Source organism: Cervus canadensis, chromosome 15 (assembly GCF_019320065.1).
Source record: "Cervus canadensis isolate Bull #8, Minnesota chromosome 15, ASM1932006v1, whole genome shotgun sequence".
NCBI classification, from domain to species: domain Eukaryota; kingdom Metazoa; phylum Chordata; class Mammalia; order Artiodactyla; family Cervidae; genus Cervus; species Cervus canadensis.
Window position 1 is genome coordinate 16,081,094 of NC_057400.1, and position 23,496 is coordinate 16,104,589.

General features: G+C 37.1%; 1 protein-coding gene and 1 non-coding gene across 7 annotated transcripts in view; both read right to left on the minus strand.

The window, feature by feature from the left end:
- Positions 1-23,496, minus strand: part of ZRANB3 (zinc finger RANBP2-type containing 3) — a 279,170-nt gene that overhangs the window by 96,151 nt on the left and 159,523 nt on the right. Inside the window, exons 1-2 of one of the 6 annotated variants that reach the window (XM_043487608.1) lie at positions 15,668-16,481; positions 15,433-15,560 (exon numbers count right to left, since the gene is read on the minus strand). The exons of 4 other annotated variants lie outside the window; for them this stretch is intronic. The gene's annotated coding sequence lies outside the window, so the exon portion shown is untranslated. Of the gene's footprint in view, positions 1-15,432; positions 15,577-15,667; positions 16,482-23,496 lie in introns of those variants that run through there. One more of the 6 variants, XM_043487609.1, reaches the window with a different exon arrangement.
- TRNAG-CCC lies at positions 1,149-1,221 on the minus strand. Its single transcript has one exon. It is a non-coding gene; the product is annotated as a tRNA-Gly (tRNA).

The window sequence follows — 23,496 nt, forward strand, 5'->3', positions numbered from 1 at the left end:
GGCACCTAAAGCCAGTGCTCTGTGACAATCTGGGGAGAGAGGGTGGGGAGGGAGTTGGGCAGCGTGGTTTACGATGGAGGTGACACATGTATATCTATGGCCAATTCATATTGATGTATGGCAAAAACCATCACGATATTGTAAAGTAATTGTTCTCCAATTAAAATAAATACCTTTTTTTTTTCAAAAATAGAAAAATATTTGCCATTACTCAATTCTGTCACCTATTTTTCCATTCACAATCAAGATAATTACATTTTGACATCATGGTTAAAAAACTACTTGTCAAATATATCTTAATAAAACTGAGAAAAAATAGAACAGGAAAAAAAATCTAATGTTCAGAATTACATATAATAAGAAAAAAGATACTACTCAGTGCTAAAAAAGAATGAACTATGAAATCATGAAAAGCTGTGGAGGAAACTTAAATGCATATAACTAAGTGAAAGCAGCTAAAGTGAAAAGGCTACACTATATGATTCCAACCACCCAGCATAGTCAAGAAGGCAAACCTATGGAGACAGAAAAGAGATAAATGGCTCCTACGGACTACAGAGGAGGTAAGGATGATTTGGTGGAACACAGGGAATTTTTAGGGCAGTGGAAATATTCTATGTGATACCACAATGGTGGATATATGCCATTGCACCTCTGTCAAAAGCCATAGAATGTGTAATACTGAGGGTGAACCCTAATGTAAGCTATGGACACAGGATGATAACGATCTGTCAGTGGAGTGCAATGATTGTAAAAATGTGCATCGTGTTGCAGAATTTCAATGGTGGGGGAGGTTGTAGATTTCTGAGGACAGAGGGTATATCAGAACTCCTTGTACTTTTCACTCAATTTTGCTGTGAACCTACCTCTGCTCTTTAAAAATAAAGTTTATTAATATAAAAAAGTGCAGAGGATTTGCATTTCAGTCTCTGCCCTGAATATTTCCAGGATTCCCCTGCACCAGAGCCCGCTAGGGAGACTGACCTTAGCAAAAGGTGCCTGAGCTGAGGTCAGACTGCTTTATTTATTTTTTTTTTTTTTTAAGAATTTTTTTTTATTTGGCTGCACCAGGTCTTAGTTCCAGTATGTGGGATCTTCAATCTTCATTGTGGTGTAAGAGTTCTTTAGTTGCAGCATGTGGGATCTAGTTCCCTGACCAGGGATCAAACCTGGACCCTCTGCATTGGGAGCACGGAGTCTTAACCACTGGACCACCAGGGAAGTCCCGTCAGACTGCTTTAAATCTTGGGCTAGGGGCCTTTTAAGTGCCTAGGGCCAAGGAATTTTTAAAGGCATGTGAGACTTTTTAAAAAGTATCAGAAATGAAGTAAAAAGAACAAATTGTTGGCTCCAAAATCCCAAAACAAAGTGCAAACTTAGTATGTATTTAAGAAATACCTACACAATTATAGCAATAAAGGCCATGGCAATAGCTATAGTAAGGGTATTCCTTGAAGTAATCATTTAACTTTCAACAACTCTAGAAGACAGCTAAAGCGCCAGTTATCATCCCTATTTTATGAATGAGGAAACAGACTGCAAAGAGAGATTGGGGAATTTGTCCACGGTATCACAGATGGTAATGGTGGTAATGGAGTTTGAGTTTAGTAATCTGACTCTAAAGTCTGACTTGACTAAAACTCAACTTTCATATAACAACACAAACATTATTATTTAATGTTCTTGGGATTATCTTAACATGCTTGAGCTCGTGCATGCGTCGGGGGGTGTGATGGACAAAAACAGGAGATTCTGGGACCAAGAAACATTTCTCACTTTAGATCTTAGCCTTTTCTTGCCTGATTCTCAGTTGCTAAAATGTGTAAAATGAGAAGGTCCACTCTTCTGGGGGAATGAGTAAATAAAATGTAAGTCATGCCAAATATGGACAATTAAACAACTACTTACTAAGAACAACTATTTACTAAGAACAGTTAGATTATACATATGAAGAAATACATCAATGATATAAGACAGACGAAAAACTGAAGGTTCAGGGTAATATGTTTGATATGAAAGATTACATATCTGTGTATGTGTCTGTACATGTGTACATATCTGTAAAATAATGGGAACAGTGCCAGAAGAATACACATCAAAATAACATCTTGCTTATCTTGGGGGTAATGGTGATTATAAGGGTTAACATAAAAACTGTTTTTTTAAAAAAAAAATTTTATTTTTTTTTAAAACTCCCATTTTGTTTTTATAGGCATACTTCAGAGATACTCTGGATTTAGTTTCAGACCACAGCAATGAAGCAATATCACAACAAAGTGAGTCACACACATTTTTTGGTTTCCTAGTGCATATAAAAGTGGTGCTTATACTATACTGTATTCTCTGAAGTGTGCAATAGCGTATGTCTAAAAAAACAATGTATATACTATAATAAAAGTACTTTATTGCTATAAGATACTAGTTATCATCTGAACCTTCAGTGAGTCATAATATTTTTATAATAACCTTAAAGATCACTGATCACAGATACCATCACAACTATAATGATAAAGAAAAGGTTTGAATTATTATGAGAATTATCCAAATGTGACACAGAGACATGAAGTGAGCAAATAATATTTGAAAAATGGTGCTGATACAGTTCTTTGATGCAGGGTTGCCAGAACCTCCAATTTATATTTAAAAAAAATGCATTATGTGAGAAGCACAATAAAATGAAGTATGCCTGTATTATGTCTTGACTGTTTATAATAAGCAAATGCTTTTGTATTTTAAAAAATTCAATTCAGAAAATATCACAACGAATTCCACAACTTAAAAAACTTATAAATATCTAGATGTATTTTCAGGAAAAGAAATTCCCAAATTCAGGAAAAGAAAAGATTTTTATGAATTAACTGGACACAACTATAATCACAACTATAATGTTTTTCTTACAATTTCCACTGCTTTCACTTTGATTACCTCTTCATAGAACAACTCTAATATTTTCTTTGAAGAAACCCGGTAATTCAGATTTAATTGAAGCATGGATTATCAATTTTTATTTATTAATAATGTTTCAAGTTCATAATTTATCAGCATGTTGTATAAAATTTTTTGAAACTGTCAAACCTGAAAACATTTCCATCAAGTTTCTGCCATATATGAGCTGTAAGAATTGGAATCATTTATGTATTAATCCTCTGGTTCTGTATAGTTCAACCTTGTTTCCCTCCACTACTCATATTCCTCTAGTACAGGTGACAGAGGACAAGTTCACTTTGCAGGACAACTGCCATCCTTGCACTATGAGTATTCCTAGAAGCCATTCCAACATTGGGATGGTGAGCTATTACCTAACAAGGTCTAAACAAAGGAAATGACTCAGAATTACATAAACTCAAACAAAATGTACCCCAAAACTGTTTCCTCTTAGCCTGATACATAAAGTGCTTGTTGACATCCAACACCACCAGACAATTAAATAAATACACATGCATATGTATGTACATATATATGAAAATGATGAACTGAAAAGAGATCTTTCAATCTATTAAGATTAAAGTAAGCTATAAAGTTTACAAGATACAAAACTGTGAAAATTTCCCAAGATCTTCCCAGAGCCTTGAAAGAGTCCTATATAAGCAAGGGATTCTCAAGTTTAAGGTTCATTAGTTTCATGGGAAGGAAAGAAAATTATAAAACAAATACAGTTCAGTTCAGTCGCTCAGTCACGTATGACTCTTTGGAACCTTATTGACTGCAGCACACCAGGCTTCCCTGTCCATCACCAACTCCCAGAGTTTACCCAAACTCATGTCCCTCAAGTCAGTGATGCCATCCAACCATCTCATCCTCTGTCGTCCCTTTCTCTTCCTGCCTTCCATCTTTCCCAGCATCAGGGTCTTTTCTAGTGAGTCAGTTCTTTAAAACTTCAAAGTACTGGAGTTTCAGCTTCAGCATCAGTCCTTCCAATGAATATTCCAGATGGATTTCCTTTAGTATTGACTGGTTTGATCTCCTTGCAGTCCAAGGGACTCTCAAGAGTCTTCTCCAACACCACAGTTCAAAAACATCAGTTCTTTGGCACTCAGCTTTTCCCATGGTCCAACTCTCACATCCATACATGACTACTGGAAAAACCACACCTTCGACTAGATGGACCTTTGCTGGCAAAGTAATGTCTCTGCTTTTTAATATGCTGTCTAGGTTGGTCATAGTTTTTCTTCCAACGAGTAAACATCTTTTAATTTCATGGCTGCAGTCACCACCTGCAGCAATTTTGAAGACCAAGAAAATAAAGTCTGTCACTGTTTCCTTTGTTTCCCCATCTGTTTGCCACGAAGTGATGGGAACAGATGCTATGATCTTAGCTTTTTCAATGCTGAGTTTTAAGCCAGCTTTTTCACTCTCCTCTTTCACCTTCATCAAGAGGCTCTTTAGTTCTTCTTTGCTTTCTGTCATAAGAGTGTTGTCATCTGCATATCTGAGGTTATTGATATTTCTCTCGGCAATCTTGATTCCAGCTTGTGCTTCATCCAGTCCAGTATTTTGCATGATATACTCTGAATATAAATTAAATAATCAGGGTGACAATATACAGCCTTGACGTACTCCTTTCCCAGTTTGGAACCAATCCGCTGTTCCATATCCGGTTCTAATTGTTGCTTCTTTGCCTGCATACAGATTTCTCAGGAGTCAGGTCAGGGAGTCTGGTATTCCCATCTGTTTAAGAATTTTCCACAGTTTGTTGTGATCTACACAGTCAAAGGCTTTGGCGCAGTCAATGAAGCAGATGTTTTTCTGAAATTCTCTTACTTTTTCTATGATCCAACGGATGTTGGCAATTTGATCTCTGGTTCTTCTGCCTTTTCTAAATCCAGCTGGAACATCTGGAAGTTCTCGGTTCATGTACTGTTGAAGCCTAGCTTGGAGGATTTTCAGCATTACTTTGCTACTATGTGAGATGAGTGCGCTCATCTCACAAAACAAGTACAATGGCAATGAAATAAGGTGTATCCATGAAAGAGGAAAGGTATAAATGAATAAGAAAAAAAAAATTTAAAGGACAAAGTTGTAGCAGTATGGCTTAGGGTAGAAATAAACATTTAAACATAAAGGAAATTAAATTCCTAACAACCTAAAATTAATAACAACAACAAAATTTCAAAGGTCTCTAAAGAAGTTATGAAGCATGAATCTTTAAACTTCTTTTGGAATTAATACAGTCATTTCCTCATTCACATTTACAAGGTAAGTATTTGTTTCTCCTTTTCTCTCTCTCTCTCTCTTAGTTGCTAAGTCATGTCCAACTCTTGCCACCCCATGAACTGTAGCTTGCCAGGCTCCTCTGTTCATAGGATTCTCCAGGCAAGAATCCTGGAGTGGGTTGCCATTTCCTTCTCCAATTCTAAACAAGAATAAATAGGAACTTCTTTGTATCTTTCTTTTGCACCATGTATAATTTAAAAGAGCCATTTCTCAATAAGCACTAAATAGTAGCTTAAAAGGGGCTTCCCAGGTGGCTCAGTGGTAAAAGAATCCCCAGCCAATGCAGGAGACACAGGAGACACCAGTTCAATCCCTGGGTCTGGAAGATCCCCTGGAGGAGGAAATGGCAACTCACTCTAATATTCTTGTCTGTAAAATCCCATGCATAGACAAGCCTGGTGGACTGCAGTCCATAGGGTCGCAAAAGAGTCAAACATGATTGAGCACAATTAGCTTAAGATGATAAAATAGGAAGCATGGTAAAGAACATGTACACTTATCTTTGTTCCTAAAACACATACACACAAGCATACTCAGAGTCAACTTTGGAAACCACCTTCTGAATTTTTTTTTTCATAGTTAACTTCCCTTGTGTCCTTTTGTAGCAATCCCTTTCTTCCACTCCCAGTTCCTGGGAAACACTGATCTGTTTTCTGCCCCAGTTTTGCACATTCCATAATGGTATATAAACAGAATCATACAGTATGAAGCCTTTTAAATCAGATTTCTTTCACTTAGCAAATGTATTTAAAATTCATGTGTACTGCTGGCTATATTAGTAGTTCATTCCTTTTTATTGCTGAGTAATATATCCCACTGCATGGATATTTTATGATTTGTTTGTACGTTTACCAGCTGAAGGACATCTGGATTGTTTCAAGTTTTAAGTGACTATTAAATAAAACTGCTGTAAACATTTGCATACATATTTTTGAATGAACATATGTTTTCATTTATCTTAACTAAATATTCAAAATGGTACTGCTGGGTTGTATGTTAAGTGTATGTTTAACTTTATAAAAATTTGGCATACTTTTTTCCAAAAGTTTATACGCCATTTTACATTCCCATCATTAATGTATGTGAATTCCAGTTCTTTAGCATCATGCATTAACATCATTTGGTATTTTCAATTTGTAAAAGTCTTATCTATTCTAATGCATGTATACTGGTATTTCATTGTAGTTTTAACTAGCATTTCTCTGATGACTAATGATGTTGCATCTTTTCAAGTGCTGTTTTGATCTCACCTTATCTTTTTGATATCTCTTTGCTTTATAACTGAGTTTTGAGAGATCTGATACGTTCTTTTATAAGTTTCTTTTGTATATTTTAAAATACATGTATTTATACACATATATGACTTTATATATCCTTTTATCAAATATGTACTTTACAAATATTTTCTTCTTATCTGTGTATTATCCATTCTTTGTCTTACCATTGTCTTTGGAAGAGACATTTTCAATTTTTAAGAAGTAAAATCCATCACTTTTATCTCTCACAGTACATGTTTTTTGCATCCTGTATAAAAATATTTGCCTAACCCTAAGTTACAATGTATTCCTTTGTTTTCTTTGAGTTTTATAGTTTCAGGCTTTATAATTTAGTGTACAATCCATTTTTAATTGATTTTTTCATTTTTTAAATTGTGATCAATATACATAAAATTTACCATCTTGACCATTACTAAGTATGCAGTTCAATGGTATTAAATACATCCATAATGCTACATAACTATCGCCACTGGTCATCTTCATAAATTTCATCTTGTAAAACCCATTAAACAATAACTCCTCATTCTCTCCTACTCGCAACCCATGGCAAGCACCATTCTACTTTCTGTCTCTATGATTTTGATTAGGTAGATCACATAAGTGGATTCACACAGCATTTGTTGGAGACTGGTTTATTGCACTTATCATAATGTTCTCAGGATTCATCCATGTTGTGGCTTATGTCAGAATTTCCGTCTTAAGACTGAATATTCCATTGGATGTATAAACCACATTTTGCCTATCCATTCATTCATGGATACTTGATTTGCTTATTGTGAATAATGCTGCTATGAACAAGGGTACAAATACCTCTTCACTACCCTGCATTTAGATTATTTTGGGAATATAGCCGGAAGTGAAATTGCTGAATCACATGGTATATCAGCTCACTGACTTTTGACCTCCAAAATTTCTGGTTAAGACATCAGCTAATAATCATTCTAAGAATCCCTTCTACACATTGAGTTGCTTTGCTGTTGCTATCAAGATTCTCTTTGTCTTTAGAAAGCTGGATTATAATGTATCTGGATATAGGCCACCTTGGTTTATTTTACTCTGGAGTCTGTTGAACTTTCTGGACATTTATAATGTCTTCCATCAAATTTGGGAGGTTATTAGTCCTTATTTCGTCAAATAATCTCAGCCCCTTTCTTCTCGTTTCTCTTGGGAATCCACAATGCACAGAGATCCTGTGGGTTCTGTTCACTTTTCTTCATTCTTCTTTCTTTTCCTCAAGACTTGAAAATTTCCTTTGTTTTATCTTCAAGTTCTCTGATTCTTTTTTTTTCAATCTTTATATTTTTAAAAAATATATATTTTATTGAAGCAAAGTTGACTTACAATGTTTCAGGTGCACAGAAAGGTGATTCAGTGATACAAAAGCACATATATGATTTTTGAAATTATTTTCCATCACAGGTTATTACAAGATATTGACTATAGTTCCCTACGCTATATAGTAAACCTTTGCTGCTTGTTGTGTATCTATTTTTTAATTAGAAGTCTAGCATTCTATTCATACTAAGTCAAACAAGTGGAATCAAAATGTCATCATTTTTTTAGTTAGGCAAAAATTTGTATGTTTTCTAAAATATAAATATTATACATATTTATATATATGTATACAAAAGTTTTTCCATTACACTTGATAAATGCGTGAGAAAGAACATCAAAAAAAAAAAAAAAAAAGAAGGGATGGAGAAACTGGAGACAAGCTCTGCCTGATCAAAACTGCTTTTAAATTCCTCTAGGGAATTTTTCTTTTCAGTTATTTTCCTTTTAAGCTCCAGAACTTCTTTTTAGAATTTTAAAAGTTTTCTCTTTATTAATATTTCCATTTTGTTCATTCATCATTTTCTAGACTTTCTCCATGTCTTCCTTTAATTCTTTGAGCATATATATTTTTTTAATTAAGCACTATTTTTTTTTTTAAACCAAACCACTAGGAAAATATACCACAGTCTAGAAACAGCAAACAGACAGGCTATATTATCATCTCAAGCAATAAGTTGGTAAAAAGACAATAAGGTCCTTATCAAAATGATAAGACTGGGGTGAGAACAATGCATGTTACAAAGGCCCTGACAAAAGTGGTATTTAGTAATAGAGGGCTGACCCTTTTTTTGCTCTAAAGGAGTCATATCTCACCCCTGAGTTGCTCACTATTCCTCCCCTGACCTGTGTATTGCCAGAAGATTACCTCACTAGACCTCTGTTATTTTAGGGAGCAAAGTAAGCAATACTGGGTTTAGACTTTCATTCGATTCTGGTTTATGAAAACCACATTTTCCAAAGTCAATACTTCCTAACACTCTTAATTAAGCAGTTCTTTCACTGTTCCAATTCCTCTTTCACTGTTCATTCCTGAATCCTAGCAGACAGCACAATCCAAGTGCCCTTTTCCTTCAAGGGTGAGTGTCACTGCAAGATTGTCTTGTCATCATGCTGACTCTACGGCAGACAGCCTCAGGGCCCATCATGGCTGCCAGCGAGAGGGAAGGTTTGCTTCCCCTGCCAGTGTGGTATTGTTTCTCATATTTTTGTAGGCTGAAAAGACATAATGGGTGAGAATTTTAAGAAATGTGCATCCACATCTTGATGGCCAGAAATGAATATCCACAAGGACCCTTTCAAATTTTCTATCCAAATCACTTCTTAAATTAACTTTGTGTCATTGCATATAAAACAAAACCAAACAAAACGAAACTGCCGAAGCCCCATTTCCTTCTAAATTAGCGACCTCGTGGATATTGTTTTAATACAGTCTGTGGAAAATGCTGTAGTGACCCTTCTGTTAAACAGGAGATTGACAACAAATGGAAACACCTCTCCTCACATTTCACCAAATCATAAGCAGGTTAGATGAACCTGCCAGCCTCTTGGTGTCTGTGTATTGAGAGAATCTGGAACCTTGGAGACTATGACTTGGTACAAGGGAGACTTCCTATTGCCAGATAAGCACCTGCAGCATGAAGAGGAAGTACATTTTTTTTTTTTAATTCTCTTGCTTTTTCTATAATCAAACACATGTTAGCAATTTGATCTCTGCCTTTTCTAACTCCAGTTGGCATTGGGAAATACTAAAGATCTCTTCAAAAAAAGTACAGATACCAATGGAACATTTCATGCAAAGATGCGCACAATAAAGGGCAGAAATGGCAAGGACCTAACAGAAGCAGGAGAGATTAAGAAGAGGTGGCAAGAATACACAGAAGAACTGTACAAAAAAAGGTCTTAATGACCCAGATAACCATGATGGTATGGTCACTCACCTAGAGCCAGATATTCTGGAGTATGAAGTCAAGTGGGCCTTAGGAGGCATTACTACAAACAAAGTTAGTGGAGTGATGGAATTCCAGTTGAGCTACTTCAGATCCTAAAGATGCTGCTAAAGTGCTGCACTCAATATGTCACCAAATTTGGAAAACTCAGAAGTGGCCACAACTGGAAAAGTTCAGTTTTCATTCTAATCCCAAAGAAAGGCAATGCCAAAGAATGTTCAAACTACCACACAATTGCACTCATCTCATGTGCTAGCAAGGTAATACTCAAAATCCTTCAAGCTAGGCTTCAACAGTATGTGAACTGAGAATTTCCAGATGTTCAAGCTGGATTTAGAAAAGGCAGAGGAACCAGAGATCAAATTCCCAACATCCATTGGATCATAGAAAAAGCAAGAGAATTCAGAAAAACATCTACTTTTGCTTCACTGACTAAGCTAAAGCCTTTGACTGTGTAGATTACAACAAAGTGTGGAAAATTCTTCAAGTGATGGGAATACCAGAGCACCTTACCTGCCTCCTGAGAAACCTGTATGCAGGTCAAGAAGCAACAGTTAGTACCGAACATGGAACAACAAACTGGTTCCAAATTGGGAAAGGAGTACATTAAGGCTGCACAACCCTGCTAATTTAATTTATATGCAGAGTACATCATGCCAAATGCTGGGCTGGATGATTCAAAAGCTGAAATCAAGATTGCCAGGAGAAATATCAATAACCTCAGATATGCAGATAACACCACCCTAAAGGCAGAAAGCAAAGAGGAACTAAGGAGCCTCTTGATGAAGGTGAAAGAAGAGAGTGAAAAAGCTGGCTGAAAACTCAACATTCAGAAAACTAAGATCATGGCATCCATCCCTATCACTTCATGGCAAATAGATGGGGAAAAAGTGGAAACAGTGGCAGACTGAATTTTCTTGGTCTTTAAAATCACTGTGGACAGTGACTGCAGCAATGAAAAGACACTTGCTCTTTGGAAGAAAAGCTATAACAAACCTAGACAGTGTATTAAAAGTCAGAGACATTACTTTACCGACAAAGGTCCCTAGAGTCAAAGCTATGATTTTTTCAGTAGTCAAGTATGGACATGAGAGTTGGACCATAATAAAGGCTGAGTATTGAAGAATTGATGCTTTCAAACTGTGGTGCTGGAGAAGAGTTGCTCGGACTACAAAGAGATCAAACAAGTCAATCCTAAAGGAAATCAACCCTGAATGTTCACTGGAAGGACTGATGTGGAAGCGCCAATAATTTAGCCACCTGATGCAAAGAGCCAACGCATTGGAAAAGACCCTGATGCTGGGAAAGATTGAAGGCTGGAGGAGAACGGGTGACAGAGGATGAGATGACTGGATGGCATCACCGACTCTATGAACGTGAGTTTGAACAAACTCCAGGAGACAGTAAATTTGCAGTCCCTGGGGTTGCAAAGAGTGGGACATGACTTCTTGACTAAACAACAACAACAAAGGCTATAAAAAGGAGTGACAGAGACACAAAGGGAGAAAACAAAATAAGAGATAAAAGGAGATAAAGTGAGGCAGATGGGCTGCCAGCCCTAGCTGGAGGCAGAAAGTATGGTATACTAAAATTTCCAGCGAGAATTATTCAATTATTGCATTGAATCTATATAACGATTTGAGGGGAATGGTTATTTAAAAAATATTGAGTCTTCTAGTCCATGAACACAGTATTTCACTTCATTTATTTAAATCTTTCAGTTTTTTTCTTAATGTCTTACAGTGTATATTTATCTAATGTATAAGAAAATGTTTAGAAATGGGAATATTTTAATGTAAATATACCAGAGGGAAAAAGTGAAGTAGGAAAGCTCTATTATAGGAAGATAGACTAAATAATGGGAATTATTCAGAGTGAAAAGACTAAGAGAGATTATAAGTAGAGCTGATAAAGAGCAACAGTCTAGGTAAATAGAACATAAACTTGTTCCTCAAATCCTAAAACATTAGGATGCTCTGAAACTCAGGAAAAGTGTCACCGTGAAAAGAACAAAATGCACATTACAATGTAATCAAGCTGCAGAAAAGAGGAACCATCAAATTGTGTTATTTCTTTCACTCTAACCATATTCAGTTGATGGCATAAAGGTATGGAACATGCTGTTAGAAAACATGAAAAATTTATCTCTTCACTGCAGTCACACAATTGGCTTTGGAAATGTTTAACATTTAGTGAACAGACTTTTAAGATGAAGGATTTTGGAAAGTCCAGTGTTCTGAAACAAAATATGCGGCTCAGAACACCTTATATGATTACCAGTATAACTGGACACTTGAGTGCTCTAAACTTGAAACTGAAGGGAAAAATATAAAAGGCTGCTCTATCAGTTAAGGGAGTATAGGATTTCCGATGCAGCCAAGCCATGTGCATGGGGCAGACGGCTTCTCAAGAGTGCACTCATTTCCTGTTAGTAAAGTTCTTTGAGCTCTGCAAAACAGGAGATTCTGAAGCCCTCGGAATCAATTCGATGAAGAGCTCAAATGTGTAGAAGAAATTTGCATAAATGGAAGTAATGTTTTATGTTTCTTAAGCAGAGCCAATCTCCAGATGTATGTGAATTATCAAAGTAACTGTAATCAGGCCCAAAAGCAGCTGAATAAGCTGAGGCAAACTACTCACCCAAAGTACTTCTGCAATTACAGAGATAAACAAATATATGAATCCAAGAACTATTGCGCGGGCTATTTAGATAAATTTGGGAGCAAGTAAAAAAAAAAAAAACTACCTGGATAAATGAAAATATGTTATTTCAAGAAATAACTCAAGGTTATAATGTAACTTAACAGCAGCATGCAAATCTGAGATTAGAATCATGAATATTCTGAGTGTTAAGTTTCTTAATGGCAAGGACCATGTCTTATCTACTTTGTATTCCTAGCACCTAGCATGGTGGCTAACATATAATAAGTAGCTTATGAATTAATGAACAAATGGATGAACTGACTAATGAATACACCACACAATTATTGAGGAGAGCAATTCTTTAGCAAGCAAAAACTAAAGCAACAACCAGAGTTTGGAAAGAGATGAGGTTAAACATAACAAACTAATCATATTTATCACTTGTTTCTATTATTCTAACGTGAAAGGAAAGGAATTTAAAAGCTATTACATAACAAGAACAAAGACATGAGAGAAAAGAGAGAGAGAGGGAAAGAGAGTATTTCATCCAATTTTTGGAAAACGGAAAGTAAGTAGGGGAGATGTCTTGGTTAAAACATGGTGAACTGAACAAACACATATTTATCCTCAATCAAAATGACAACCAAGAAATAAAAATACATGAGCCCACCAGGAAAAATAGAATGAAAATCAAACAACAGCAAACAATGTTAACACACTTCTACAAGCAGGGAAAAAAAAATGTGAAGACTCTACCAAACAGAAAGCTGAATACCAGGGAGTGTGTGCGCACAAAATTCTAGAATGTGTTAGCAATGAAAAAGATCAGGTACCTTAGAAGGTGGGAATAAGTGTGACATGATAGCTAAAAATAGGAACACTGGCTCGGTCTCTGGTCCAGGAGGAGCCTACATGCCGAGAGCATCTAAGCCCAAGTGCTACAATTACCGAGACTGCACTCCACAGCCCGTAAGGCACAAGTATTGGGAGACTGAGCGCCTATAGCCTGTGCTGCGCAATAAGACACCACAGTGAGAGGCCCGCACACCACACCCAGAAAGCAGACCCTGCTCACTGCAGCTAGTGAAAGCCTGAAGGCAACAAAGACTCACTGCAGCCGTGAAGAGATAAAACTTTTTATAAAGCCTTCATCGAACACTATTAGAGAATGCTAGCAAAACAACTTATTATTTTGGAAACTCACAAAGAGGAAAAACTAATCATTTTACCCTCCCTTTTACATTTTTTGATCTATTTTAAAAATTTTATGTATTTATTTTTGGCTGTGTTAGGTCTTCGTTGCTGCATAGCTTTTCTCTGTTTGCAGCAAATGAAGGCTACCCTCTAGTTGCGGTCCTCAGGCTTCTCATTGCAGTGGCTTCTCTTGTTGTGGAGCATAGACTCTAGGGTGCAGTTGTGGTATTCGGGCTCTAGAGCACAGGCTCAATAGTTGCGGGGCATGGGCTTAGATGCTCTGTGGAATGTGGGATCTTCCTGAATCAGGAATTGAACCCATGTCTCTGGCACTAGCAGGCAGATTCTTTATCACTGACTGAGCCTCCAGGGAAGCCCTATTCTCCCTGTTTTAAACAAACAGAACCAATGAATGTCTAAATAGTGGATGAGGTGAGGATCCTTTACAGAGGTATGTTAGCTAATAAATGAAGAAAGAGTATCCAAATATTACCATTTGCAATGTCTAATGATTTAATAAACAGTGTACCGAACATTCTCAGCTACTAACATTACAAAAAGGAAGGCCTCAGCTATCATGGGCCTTCTAATGGAAAAACACAACATCCTTAGAAAAGCAGAACTGCTAAAAAAAAAAAATTAAAGTCTCTGCATCAAATACAGAGGACAGAGGGACATGTTAAACAATACCGTGGAGATGCAAACAGCAAAACCCAGATTACAGCAACAATTTAGTTTTTTCAATAAACTAAAAATAATCAAACTCAGAAATTGAGGAGAAATCTGAAGACTAAAAGAGACTTAGGACATCAAGAGTGGGACCTATGATTTGTAACATGTGAGCCTTATTTGAGTATTGACTCAAACAAACAATGGGGGAAAAACTTATAAAACTGTAAAATTCTGACATTCACAAAATAACTGAGTATAGAAATACTGATGAGGTTTTTTAATGTTATTAAGGGATTATTATTAAAGTTAATCTTTTTATGCATGATAATAGTATAATAATTTTTTTCTTAAAAAGATTCCTTACTCTCTAGATATATTTACTAAAATATTTTATGGATAAAATGTGATGTCTAGGCTTTGCTTCAAAATAACACGGGGTGGTAGAGGTTAGAGGGTCAGGAAGATCCCCTGGAGAAGGGGATGGCTACCCACTGCAGTATTCTTGCCTGGAGAATTCCATGGACAGAGGAACCTGGCGGGCTACAGTCCATGGGGTTACAAAGTTGGAAATGACTGAGTGACTAACACACTCTGAATATAGCTAAACCAAGGCTGGCCATAAGCTGACAAATGCTGATGCTCATTGGGTACATGAAAAGTACATGGGGGACTCATTATTTTGTTCTCTGTACTTTTGTGTATACTGAACTTTTTCCATAATAAAACATTAAAAAGACCAGAAAATAAACTAAGAAAGAAAAGTCTTCGAATACAGAAATGCAAAAGAAAACTCAAAAGACAGCTTTGCGCCACGCCTAAAGAAAAACAAATCCAGATTGGAGCAGAACAGAAGGCTGTGGGAAGGAGGTCTCCAGGAAATAAGAAGGGAAAAAGGAAAAGATTATTTTATGTGCTTGTATGACCTTTTGGAAATTGACAGATCTGTTGGAGTCTTTGAGTAAAACAAGAAAAAAAAAAAAAACAACCACTGATGGCAATATAAAACTCAAAAGATAGAATAAAAGAGAATAATTAAAGATAAAAAACTGACCAAGAAAGGAACACTCAACTATTGGATTTACTAGAGAACAATATTAATTTAGTCTATTTATTCTATTTAGTCAACCGTATAAACACAGACACTGACTTACCAAATAACTCAAATTTGGAAAGAGGATTGAAGAAAAGTGGTGACAAGAAGTGTTTCAACTTCTCTTTCACATTTTAGTTCTGTGATTTGGACAAGTTCCTTAACCTTTCTAATCCTCAGTTTACTCCTCTGTAAAATGGACATATTATCATCAACCTTGTAGAATTGCTGAAAGAATTAAAGATAATACATCTAAAATACATGGCATAGTATCTTTTTTTTAAAAATTATTTTACTTGTTTACTTGTAGCTGCATTGGATCTTCGCTGCTGTGCACAGACTCTCCCGAGTTGTGGAGGCAGGAGCTTCCCTTTGCTGCAGTGCGCAGGCTTCTCACTGCAGTGGCTTCTCTGGCTGCACAGGCTCTAGGCATGCGAGCTCAGCAGCTGTGGCATGTGGGCTGCAGGGCATGCAGGCTTTAGGGCGAGCAGGCTGCAGTGCTTGTGGCACACAGGCTCAGTAGTTGCGGCTCGTGGGCCCCAGAGCGCTCAAGCTTCCGTAGCTGCAGAAGCAGGTTCTGCAGTTGTGGCTTCTGGGCTCTAGCACACGGGTTCAGCAGCTGTGGTGGACCAGCTTAGTTGCTTCACAGCACGTGAAATTTTCCTGGACGAGAGACTGAACCCATGTCTCCCACGTTGGCAAGCAGATTATTATCCACTGTGCCACCAGAGAACTCGGGCATAGTATCTTATATATAAAATGTAATACCATGTAGCCAATGAAAATGATGTTTTTTAGTTATTGATAAAGGATGACAATGTAAAATTGTGCTCAATGAAAAAGCGTACTACAGAAAAGTATGCATAATATGACCCTACCTATATAAAATTGCCTTTCTATCTACCTGTCTCCCTAACCCCATGTATCTAATAGAAAGGCTATCTAGAGGGAAACTTTAAAAAATATTGAGTACATAAATACTAAAAAAAATATTAATAATCAGTACATTAGGTACTGATTATCTCTGGACAGTGAGAGTTTAGTTGATTTGTTCTTATTTAAAAACACTTTCCTCTTTGAATTGTTAAAATAATTATAAACCACTTTCCCCAAAGTAATCAACTACCTTTATCTTTAAAGAATCTGTCTGCAATCCAGGAGACCCAGGTTCAATCCCTGGGTTGGGAAGATTACCTGGAGAAGGGAATGGCTATCCACTCCAGTATTCTTGCCTGGAGAATCCCATGGACAGAGGAGCCTGGCGACCTACAGTCCATGAGGTTGCAAAGAGTCAACACAACTGAATGACTAACTCTTTCTTTCATCTTTACAGGAGTAAAAATAAAGAAAATAAAACAACTTACAAAGACAAAGGGATAAAGTGATACACTAAGTGAAGCAGCAGATGATAGCATCATGTGCAGGCTATGTTAAAATTTAAAACTATATAAAAATTATTAGACATGCAGATAGCAATAGAATTACAGAAAAAAAAAACAATTTACTTGTTAGGATAGTTGGGATTATGGTATTTCTCCATTCCATTTTTATTGTATAGTGTTATATATTTTATTATCATATACACATATATTGTTGTTGCATAGTCTCTAGTGTTGAAAGTGTTAGTTGCTCAGTTGTGTCTGACTCTTTGTGATCCCATGGACTGTAGCCTGACGGGATTATCTCTGTCCATGGAATTCTTTAGGCAAGGATACTGCAGTGTGTTGCCATTCCCTTCTCCAGGGGAGCTTCCCAACCCAGGGATCGAACCCGGGTCTCCTGCATTGCAGGCAGATTCTTTACCGTCTGAGCTACCAGGGAAGCCCTGTTCGGTTGCTAAGTCATGTCCAACTTTTTGTGACCTCATGGATTGCAGCAGGCCAGGCTTCCCTGTCTTTCACTATCTCCTGGAGTGTGCTCAAACTCATATTCATTGAATCAGAGCTGCCATCCAACCATCTCATCCTCTGTTGCCCCCTTCTCCTACTTCCCTCAATCTTTCCCAGCATCAGGGTCTTTTCCATCAGCTGGCTCTGTGCATCAGGTGGTCAAAGTATTGGAGCTTCAGCTTCAGAATTAGTCCTTCCAATGAATATTCAGAGTTGATTTCTTTTAGGATTGACTGTTTGATCTCCTTCCTGTCCAAAGAACTCTCAGGAGTCTTCTCCAGCACCACAATTTGAAAGCATCGATTCTTTGGCACTCAGCCTTCTTTATAGTCCAATTCTTACATCCATATATGACTACTGGGAAAACCATTTGCTGGTGTTATTCACTAGCTTAGTTCTTTGGAACCCCATGAAGGGCAGCATGTCAGGCTGCCCTGCTCTTCAGTATCTCCTGGAGTTTGCCCAAACTCATGTTCATTGAGTTGGTGATGCCATCCAACCATCTCATCCTCTGTTGCCCTCCTCTCCTCCTGCCCTCAATCTTTCCCAGCATCAGGTTCTTTTCCAATGAGTTGGCTCTTTGCATTAGTTTGCCAAAATATTGAAGGTTCAGCTTTACCATCAATCCTTCCAATGAATATTCAGGGTTGATTTCCTTTAGGATTGACTGGTTGGATCTCCTTGCTGTCCAAGGGACTCTCAAGAGTCTTCTCCAATACCACAGTTCGAAAGCATTAGTTCTTTAGTGTCAGCCTTCTTTATGGTCCAGTTCTCACATCTGTACATTACTACTGGAAAAAAACATAACTTTGACTATGAGGACCACCTGCGGCAGTGATGTCTCTGCTTTTTAACGCACTGTCTAGCTTTGTCATAACTTTCCTTTGAAGGATCAAACTTCTTTTAATTTCGTAGCAGCAGTCACTGTCCACAGTGATCTTGGAGCCCAAGAAAATAAAATCTGCCACTGTGTCCACTTTTTCCCCATCTATTTGCCATGAAGTTATGGAATCAGATGCCATGATCTTAGTCTTTTGAATGTTGAATTTTAAGCCAGCTTTTTCACTTCCCTCTTTCACCCTCATCAAGAGGCTTGTTAGTTCCTCTTGGCTTTCTGCCATTAGAGTGGTGTCATCTACATCTCTGAGGTTGTTGATATTTCTCCTGGCAATCTTGATTCCAGCTTGTGATTCACCCAGCCTGGCATTTTGCATGATATACTCTGAAATATAAGTTAAATAAGTAGGGTGACAATATATAGCCTTGACATACTCCTTTCTCGATTTGGAACCAGCTCATTGTTTCATGTCCGGTTCTAACTGTTGCTTCTTGACCTGCATACAGGTTTCTCAGGAGACAGGTAAAGTAGTCAGGTATTCCCATTTCTTTAAAAATTTTCCACAGCTTGTGGTCCACACAATGAAAGGCTTTAGCATAGTCAATGAAGCAGAAGTAAATATACATATGCCTATTTTACAAGTTCTTGTATTAAGCCAACACCTATTTCCCCATTAGATTTCACTCCTTGATAATAGTTTACTCTCTGAGGCCACAAAGCAAAAGTCTAATTCCTTTAAAACATGACAGATCTTTAAATATTTAAAGACTTGTTCCCTCTAGGTCTTTCTTTTTCAAATTCCTATAAGCTTCGTAAGTTCAAGCACTTACTCATCTTTGTATTGCCAGCAGCTCTGAAATAATATCTTAAATATACCAGGCAATCAATAATATTAGGCACTTGTAGAGATGAATATGAAATCCCCTCAGTATTCTGGTAACATTTTCCCAGATACGGTTTCATTTGTTAACATACTTCTTAAAATATGACTTTTAGTCTTCTTTTACTTCCTTGTATTCCTTGTCTCTGGTGACCTTCTAAAACCCACTCCAAACATTCCACTCCTGTGGCTATAACCAATCCTGAAAAATAGGAAATTCAGACCTTCCACTCTCCAGTACGCCCGTCCTTCTAGCCCACTTGTTCCCTCACACCCAGTGTAGCCTATCTCATCAGTACCTCTCAGTCAACTTTAAGCATGTCCACAATATACTTCCTCACCTTGCTTTCATTTCTGAGTCTATACATTACTTTTGTTTTTAACAATATAGCATAATTTCTTTTGGCCGACAGTCCATGCATTGCAAGCTAGTGTAAAAAATACCTTGGATGTCTCCAAGACTTTTCCAAGTCTCTACCCACAATGCTGGGAAGCCATACCTTACAGAAGACTGCTTCCGTTACAAATCTAGAACTGCTGAGCTCAAATGGTTCCTCAGTGCCACACTGATTCTACCACACTAATCTCATTATTTCATTCCCCCCATTCACCAAAATCTCATACCACGTCAACATTCACCAAATTTTTAATCCCCAATTTTGCCACTTCTCTGAACATATAACTGTCACTCCACTTTCCTAGAGAAAATATAAGTATACAAACTTCCTCAACTTCTTGCCAACGAGAAACCATGGATATTCTCAATAACAAAGTCACTAAAAAAAAAAAAAAAAGAAGAAGCTAAAGTATCTGTATATACAAAGAAAGGACAAATAAGTACAAAATAATGTGTATGTCTGTAATAATCAGTGAAAAATAAAAATTAGTTTGAAAAAGCATACAATTTCTGTAGAAAGATTAAAACCTATATACAGTTGCCTAAAGGGAGGGAAACTGCAGTGAAAGGGAGATTTTTCCCAAGTATATGTGCTTTTGTAGGTTTAGAATTCTGAACCATATGAAAACATTGTCTTAAAAAATAACAAATAAAACTTGTGAACATACTCATGCATGTCCTTTCATGCTTTAAAGTCCCTGATGCAGTGGCTGGGGTGCGGGGTAGGGATGGGAAATTATTCCTTAATGAGCACAGAGTTTCAGATGGATGGTGGTGATGGCTGCACAACAACATTAGTAAGTGTGAATGTACTTATTATCACTGAACTATAAACTTAAAAAGGGTGAAAGTGGGAAATTTCCTCAAGCATATTCTACTGCAATTTAAAAAACCCACAAGAGTAATAACTAAAAAACACAAAACACCCTCCAATGCCTTCTTACTGCTATTATGATGAAGAACAAGACTGTATCATTATGACCCCTGCCTAATTCCATCTTGTCTTGAAATCCTCTCAAGAGGTTCAATTAACTCAAGAATATTCAGCTGAACTGAACTTCTTTTAGTTCCTCAAAAGCACAGCAGTCTCTCTTGCTCTGAGCCTTACCACAGAAAATTCCTCTTCCTAGAATGCAGATAAACGTCACTTACTCACAGGATGCCTCTTCAGGCCTTTCTGACTTGCTTAGTTCATTTCCTTTATTTCCCTTTTATGATACTCAATACAACTAAAATTATCTGGTTAGTATTTGACTAGAAAATTCAATGAAGGCTGGGACCACTTGGGTTTTGTTCTCTAATGCAGGGGTCCCCAACCTCCAGGATCTAATGCCTGATGATCTGAGATGGAGCTGATATAATAATAATAGAAATAAAGTGCACAATAAATGTAATGTCCTTGAATCATCCTGAAACCATTCTGCTCCCCCTCCCTCCCCCAGGAGGAATGAAAACCTCAGGAATGAAACTGATTCCTGAAGCCAATAATGCTGGGGACTGCTGCTCTAATGGATACTTGATACCTAGCGTAAAGCATGGCAATAACAGGTACCCTATAAATATTTTTTGAGTGAATAGATTAATTCAAAATTTAACCATACCCCAGCTGTGGTCTAATCAAAGAGCAGAGTAGAACCATCCTTTATACTAGATGTTATTCTGATTAGTGTGCCCTAACATTACTTTATTTTTATCAGTTATGATAGACACTTGACTTTCATTTAGCCTGCTGCTGCTGCTAAGTCACTTCAGTCGAGTCTGACTCTGTGCAATCCCATAGACAGCAGCCCACCAGGCTCTTCTCTCCCTGGGATTCTCCAGGCAAGAACACTGGAGTGGGTTGCCATTTCCTTTTCCAATGCATGAAAGTGAAGTGAAAGTTAAGTTGCTCAGTTGTGTCCGAATCTTCGAGACCCCATGGACTGTAGAGTACCAGGCTCCCCCGTCCATGGTATTTTCCAGGCAAGAGTACTGGAGTGGGTTGCCATTTAGCCTAGGGTTATGCAAAACCAGAAGTCTTTGTGAACCGAACTACTGATAATAGGTGAGGATTTCTCAAATCCTTTCATACAAAGCAGACATTCTAAGCACAAGTGCAGAATTTATCCTATTAGTTTTTAGCTACTTATTTTTCAAACTTATCTCTGCCATCCCGTATATTAAGTATTTTTCTCAGATTCGAATTATTGGCAAGTGGAACAGACCTGATCTCTATGTAGCCACGGCTGAGAATATTGAGTTCAACACTGCTGAGGACAAAGTACAGTGCATTTCCACATAAGACATTTACTGATGCTGACATGACCTACTAATTAACACTTTTGTAGAATGACCATACATACCTTATATGTACTATCACCCAGCATTTTCCCTGTCATAAAAATTTAGACAACTATTTCTTTTGAGAAGTGGAATGGGCACAAAATACGAGCTAGAAAGAAAGTTCATAAAATTTGATAAATTACTATAAAGATATTCTTAACCTTCGAGCTTGACATCAGGGAGGTGGCTGCTGCTAACAGGATGCATGGCTGGACTATCTTGTGTCCTTTTTTCTTTGTAAAAGAACATTTATTAAAGTTACCCTTGCCTAAGTCTTTCTCACTGCCAGGAAAAGTGAAAAATAATGTAAGAGGAAGTGACACAGATGGCAAGCCATTTAACCTCACCAGGTATCTATAAAATGACAGAGGGGGACCACCTGATCATAAAGTCTTTCTAGCTCTAATTGGCTACTGGTTGAAAATTGAATGTGCTATCTTCTTCAAATCATATTTGAATTTACAGCTTCCTCTAAATATAACCCAGTGGTGTGAATGATGTAAGGAATCTTGAATATGAGATGCTCTGATTCAGGAATACTTTCTCTGTGCCTTTCAAATCAAGCCAGATAGGTAGTTACCTATACCTAAACTTCTCATCTCAAAATCACTTCATGTAAGTATTATAACTCTGTTTGCCATCATTTATATATTTAATAAACTTTACAAAGGCAAAGGTCTGTTTTACCTCAAGCTTCATTTAACTTTATTTTTAATATAGTCATAACATTTCAAATATAAAATAAGGGTTTAGAACTGAATAACTCACCATAATTTGGTTTCTGCAGAATTATAGTGTGAAAATGACAACTTCATAGATTCGGAACACTACAGGAAAAAAAAATTAACATTCTACAAACTAACTTAAAATGCCACGAAGTGCCTTGATCTGAATCAGAGTCTATGGAAACAGTGCTTCCAAGGTAAAGAAGTAAAGGAATAACTTGAAACTTATGAAATGGAATCTGAAAGAAAATGCCTTAAGAGGCATGATAAACAGTCCTGAAATGACTTTCTCTAGTAAACATGAAGGGCTTCCAGGTGGCACAGTGGTAAAGTATCTGCCTGCCAATTCAGGAGACACAAGAGATTTGGGTTTGATCCCTGGGTTGGGAAGATCTCCTGGAGAAGGAAATGGCAACCGACTCCAGTACTCTTGCCTAGAAAATTCCAGGGACAGAGGTGCCTGGCAGGGTACAGTCCATGGGATTGAAAGAGTAACAACACCGCTGAGTGACTGAGCATACACACACAGTAAGCAGGAAATAGAACACTATCTCCCCAATCAAGCATTTCATAAAGATTTTCCTTTCAAATAGTGTCTACATTCAAAAGCAAGAAAAGGACAGGCATACACTTCAAACACTTATATTTTCATGTGGTAAGTCCTAATCAGAAAAGAAGGAATGTATTCTGACCAGATAGGTTTTCCTAGTCCCCAAAAGACAAATGTACTAATGTGTTAATGTGTTTGTTTCATGTAGACAAATTTTTGGCATTTATAATCTGCAAGAACCACGATTAAGGACTCCCTAACAATATCCAGTATTGCATCTATTTGGTATTATATTTTAAAACTGTTTATTATCTGTGTACAACTTTTTAATGGTAACCTTGTGCTAGGACACCTTAATGAAATCTCTTTGGTTTTGAACATTTCTCAGCTCATTATCTCAGGTCTTCTAAATAATGATATCAGCAGCAAATAATGATAATTTTGCATTTTTCTTTCTGAATTTTACCTCCTATTTTTCTTTTGAGTAGTTAAACTAATGTCCCCAGAATAAAGGTAAAGTACAA